This window comes from Suricata suricatta, chromosome 13, assembly GCF_006229205.1.
Source record: "Suricata suricatta isolate VVHF042 chromosome 13, meerkat_22Aug2017_6uvM2_HiC, whole genome shotgun sequence".
Classification (NCBI taxonomy): Eukaryota; Metazoa; Chordata; class Mammalia; order Carnivora; family Herpestidae; genus Suricata; species Suricata suricatta.
This window is the reverse complement of record NC_043712.1, coordinates 81,905,093-81,910,524: the sequence shown is the minus strand read 5'-3', so window position 1 is coordinate 81,910,524 and position 5,432 is coordinate 81,905,093. Positions and strand designations below refer to the sequence as shown.

At 35.6% G+C, this 5,432-nt stretch overlaps 1 long non-coding RNA gene across 5 annotated transcripts in view; it reads left to right on the top strand.

The window, feature by feature from the left end:
• Window positions 1–2,551: 2,551 nt before the first annotated feature.
• LOC115276576 overlaps window positions 2,552–5,432 on the top strand; it is a 39,939-nt gene continuing 37,058 nt past the window's right edge. For all 5 annotated transcript variants that reach the window (XR_003902002.1, XR_003902001.1, XR_003902003.1 and 2 more), the window contains exons 1-3: window positions 2,552–2,840; window positions 2,928–3,054; window positions 4,833–4,914. This is a non-coding gene — a long non-coding RNA (uncharacterized LOC115276576). The remainder of the gene's footprint in view (window positions 2,841–2,927; window positions 3,055–4,832; window positions 4,915–5,432) is intronic.

Here is a 5,432-nt window from a genome sequence, read left to right as displayed (position 1 = left end):
TAATGGTTTTTGTTTGTTTGTCTGTTTGTTTAAAGTTTATTTATTTATTTTAAGAGACAGAGAGCACACTCATGAGCAGGGGAGAAGCAGAGAGAGCAGGAAAGAGGATCCTAAACAGTCTCTGTACTCGCAGCACAGAGCCTGATGCAGGGCTCGAACCCATGAACCATGAGATTATGACCTAAACTGAAATAGCCAGATGCTTAACTGACTGAGCCACCCAAATGACCCAAGAAGAAGCATAACTGTTCATTCAAAGACAAAATGAATACTTGTCCAAAACACTTTAAGGAGCCCGTATACAATCTAGCTCAAAGCTACTAGAACTAATAAGTAACGTCTACAACAGATATATTTTATATAGAATGTAAGATTGATATAGAGAATTCAATCATATTTCAATATACTAAAAAACAATTGGAAATGGAAATTAATAAGATACATTTACAATAATATTAAAAGATCAAATATGAATCAGTTTAACGAAGTATGTTCAAGACCTGCATAATTAAAACTATAAAACACTGCTTAGAGAATTTAAAGGAGACCTAAATAAATAGAGGATTATACCATGTGCATCAGACTTTAATTCTCCTTAAAATTATCTGTACATCCAATGCAATTCTCATCAAAATCTCAGTAGGAATTTTTTTTGGAGTAATTGACAAGCTAAGTCTAAAATTTATATAAATGCCAAGGATCTGGAATAAATAAGACAAATTAGAAAAAGAACCAAGTTTGAAGACTTAACATTTCCTGATTTCTGTAATCAGGACAGTATGTTATTGGCATAAGGAGAGACATATAGAACAAGGAGCAGAATAGAGTCCACAAATAGCCTTCCCTCTAAAAGGTCAATTGCTTTTCTGACAAAGACACCAAGGTAAAAGTCTAATCTTTTCAAAATATGGCACTAGACTTGGATGCCCATAATTTAAAAACAGCATACAAACATTAAGTTGAAACAGATAATAGGCCTACATGTAAAAGATGTAGAAAAGCCAGAAAACTAAAAACTTCTAGATAAAAACATTAAGAAACTCTCTGAGACCCTGAGATGAACAGAGAATTCTTAAGTGGGGCACAGATTCACAAAAAATAAACAAATTAATAAAATGGATTTTGTTCAAAACAAAAACTCGTTATTTGAAAGCTATGTTAAGAAAATTAAAAGGCAAGCCACAGACTGGGAGAAAATATATGGAAAATATATATCTGACAAAAACTTTCATCTAAATATATAAAGAATATTTACTACTCAATAACAAGAAAAGAAACCAATTAAAAATGGGCAATATTTGTAAACAGAAACTTCACAAGATATTCAAGAGGCAAATAAACAAAAAATGGTGGTTAACTTCATTAGTTATTAGGGAAATGCACAGAAAAACCATGAGAAAACTCTACACACCTGCTGTTATGGCTAAAATTAAATTAACAGACTATATCACATGTTGCTAAATTCACGGAACAACTGGATTTCTCATTTCTGGTGTGAATGCAAAGTAATGGAACCACTTTGGAAAACAGGTAGGAATTATTTTACAAAATTAGTAATACACCACACAGCCTAGAAATAACACTCTCAGAGGTTTACCAAAGAGAAATAAAAATATATGCCCACACAAAGATGAGTACATAAATGTTCACAGACTCTTTATCAAGGTGGCCTCACCATGGTGGGTAAGAGCATACGCTTCAAAGCTAGGTTACATAAAAGCTAATAATGGCTTCATGATAAAAAAAAATCTTAATATCCATAAACTGGTAAATGAATAAGCCATATTATGGCACATCCCTACAATGAAATACTATGCAGAGATAAAATGGAACTAACTACCAATGTATGTGACTATGAATGGATCACAAATTAATTATGCTATTAGTTAGTTAAGCCAGGCCCAAAAGACAATATGACTCATTTATATGATCTAGAAAAAGCTAAGTCATAGTGATAGAGAATCAATCAATCGATAATTGTCAAAGCCTGGAGAGTGGAGAGAAAGCTGACTGCAAGTCAGTAACAGGGCACTCTCTGCAGTGATAAAAGTGTCCTGTGTCTTGTCAGCAGTGCCAGTGGTTACAAAACTGCACATACACACTTGTCACAACTAACCAAACTTTGCATTTAAAATTAGTGAATTTTATATTATGTAAATTACATTTTGACAAAGCTTATTAAAAAAGAAAAAAAAATTGATAGGAAAGAAAATTACTCTGGCCAAGATGAATTCCACCTGTTAAGAAAGCAATGACATTTAAAAGCACAATAGGATGTTATGGAAAAATTATACTTTACCTTATGTTTTAAGTCTGTGAAAAATATGCAATAAAATTGTTTTCCGGATTTCTTTTTTTTTTTTTTAACCTAACAAACCACTTTGTAGACCTAACTTTGTGATGCAATAATCTGGTGTGACTTCACCCTGACTTACACTAGTAAGATTTTAGTTTCCTTCACTGCATTATTTTAATCTACCCACTCCTTAAAAACCGACATTTCTCAATGTTCTGCTCATGGTCCTTCACCTTCCTTTCCCTCTCCCAGGACTTCACCAGTCCCCCTAACTCTATCCGGTACATGGTGGCTTGAAGTCACTCCCAGGAGAAGCAGAAAATACTTCTATACCCCTTAGTTTTGAACTTAGCCATGCTTTGGTCACTATGATGTTTAATGGGCTTAACCCAAATGGAAGTTTAATGTGTTTGAAGAGTTAAGCTCACCTACTACAAAGAACTTCTCCTGTGGATCTTCTGTCCCTTCACCCCAGGTCCCAGAAGAACCTCTACGTGCCAACCTCCAGTCAACCTGAAGACCCAGGAGCACGGGAATAAATCCTGTATGCCACTGAGTTTGGGGGTAGTTTGTTATATAATATGATTGTTGGCATCTTCTTTTCCCTTTTCATCTCCTCCCTCTTTCCTAGGGACTTCTAGTGGAAGAGATCATCCACTCTTCTTGCTATCATTGTCACATCTAAGGGAAAAGACCACTAAATCTGCCTCTACCCTGACCTCTTTTCTGAGCTCCAGATTCCCTATGGCGTCTACAGAGTAAGTACCTACTCGATACATGAAGGAAGAGAAAAATGAAATTCTATCAATTACTAGAAATTTATATACTTTTTCCATAAGTTGCCTCAGTGAATATTTTGATTAGTTAATGGAAGTATTACTGGTGTAAGTTAAATTGGAGAGAAAGTTACTTATAATTACTTGCTTTTGGCAAGATATAATGGGACCTTGTATGTTCTCACTTGGAAAGGGCATGTTAAAGAAAAAGAGAGGAAGATGGTTGAAATAGATAAAGGGAATTAGGAGTACACTTATCTTGATGAGCACTGTGTACAGAATTGCTGAATCAGGGGTGCCTGGGTGGCCCAGTCACTTGAGAATCAGACTCTTGATTTTGACTCAGGTCATGATCTCATGGTTCATGGGATTGAGCCCCACATCAGGCTCTGCACTGACAGTGTGGAGCCTGCTTAGGGTTCTCTCTCTCCCCCTTTCACTGTACTCCCCCCACTCATGTGCCCACATATTCTCTCTCTCTCTCTCTCTCTCTCTCTCTCTCTCTCTCTCTCAAAATAAAGAAATAAACATTTAAAATACCCCAAATTGCTGAATCATTATACTCTTCACCTGAAACTAATATAACACTGTATGTTAACTGTTCTTTAATAAAGAAAATAATCCTAAGATTCCAGTTAATGGATTTAAAATTATTTTTGGTCTAATATTTAAGAATTGTTTAAAAAGTATAGGAATATAAGTTCTGTATAATACAGAGCTGATAGTGCATAAAATATTTAGCTTTTCCCTTCATTATAATATGGAGTTTATATTTTTATTTTTTATTTGAGAGAGAAAGAGAGAGAGAGCATGAGAGGAAGAGAGGGTCAGAGGAAGAGAGAGAGAATCTTAAGTAGGCTCCAGTGCTTAGCATGGAGCCCGACATGGGGCTTGATCCCACAACCCTAGGATCATGACCTGAGCTGAAATCAAGAGTCAGACACTGAATCAACTGACCCATAGAGGCACCCCCAGAGTTTATATTTTTATAGGAAAAAGTATAGATGTACCAGGGTTCATTTATTGAGATAACTACTTAAAGATTTTTGCTATTGAAATAAAAAAGATTTTTGCTATTGGCTTTGAGACAGTATTAAGGTAATCTATGATATAATCCTAGCATGGCAATGCAGTACAAGAGTAAGAAAGGGGATGACCACACTGTCAGGTGTTTGAAAATGCATGTGTATGAGCAAATTATTTTGGTGATGTAGAAGCCAAATCACTTTCTGAAATATTTACAGGGGGTGATTGAAATAAGATACCTTTATCCTTGGTTAAGTTTTGTTAGAATAGGCTTTTTTGAACAGTTATAGATTCCCCAAAAGTTTGAGAAGTCATAACAGAGAGTTTCCACACAATTGTCCAAGTAGTTTCTCCTATTATTAACTTATTAGGTATGATTAATGAATAAACACAGAAATATTGTTAAATAAAGTCCATAGTTTATCCAGATTTCCTTATTTTTAATCTATTGCCTTACTCTATTTTAGGATCCCATCCAGATTACCACATCACATTTACTTCTTACATCTTCTTGGGGTTCTTCCTTCCTTCCTTCCTTTCTTTCTTCCTTTCTTTCTTTCTTTCTTTCTTTCTTTCTTTCTTTCTTTCTTTCTTTCTTTCTTTCTTCCTTTCTTTCTGTGACAATTTCTCAAACTCCTTATTTTTTATGAACTTGACAGTTTTGATGAATAATGGTCAAGTATTTTGTAGAATGCCCTCTACTCGAATTTGTCTGATGTTTGTCTCATTTCTAGTCTGGAGTGACAGCTTTTCTGGGAAGAAGACAGCCAGAGGTAAAGTGACACAAAGTGATACTATCACTGCACCATGACACGGGTAAGTGCTGTCAACATGATTTATCACAGCTGGGGTCGACCCTAATCACCTGGCTGAGGTGGTATGTAATGGGTTCTCCTCTGTGAAGTTCCTCTTTCTCCCAGCTTGCCACACTGGACTCCAAGGAAGGAAGTCACCATATGCCACTCACTCTTATGGAAGAAATGTGGAGTTGTGTTACTCCTTTTTGAGGATGGAGTATCCACATAAGTTACGTTGAAGTTCCTCTGTACAGATATATCCTTTATTTATTCAATCATTTATTTATATCAAAATATCAAAGGTTATTTATACTTTGAGTTCTAGTGCAATAGAACTATTTTATCCTGTTGTTACAATTGTTCTAGCTTTGGCCATTACGAGTTCTTCCACTTGGGGAGGACCTGGGTGGCTCAGTTGGTTAAGTGTTGAACTCTTTTTCTTTTCCATAATATTTTATTGTCAAATTGTTTTCCATACAACACCCAGTGCTCTTCCCCTTAAGTGCCCTCCACCATCACCACCACCTCTTCCCCCCC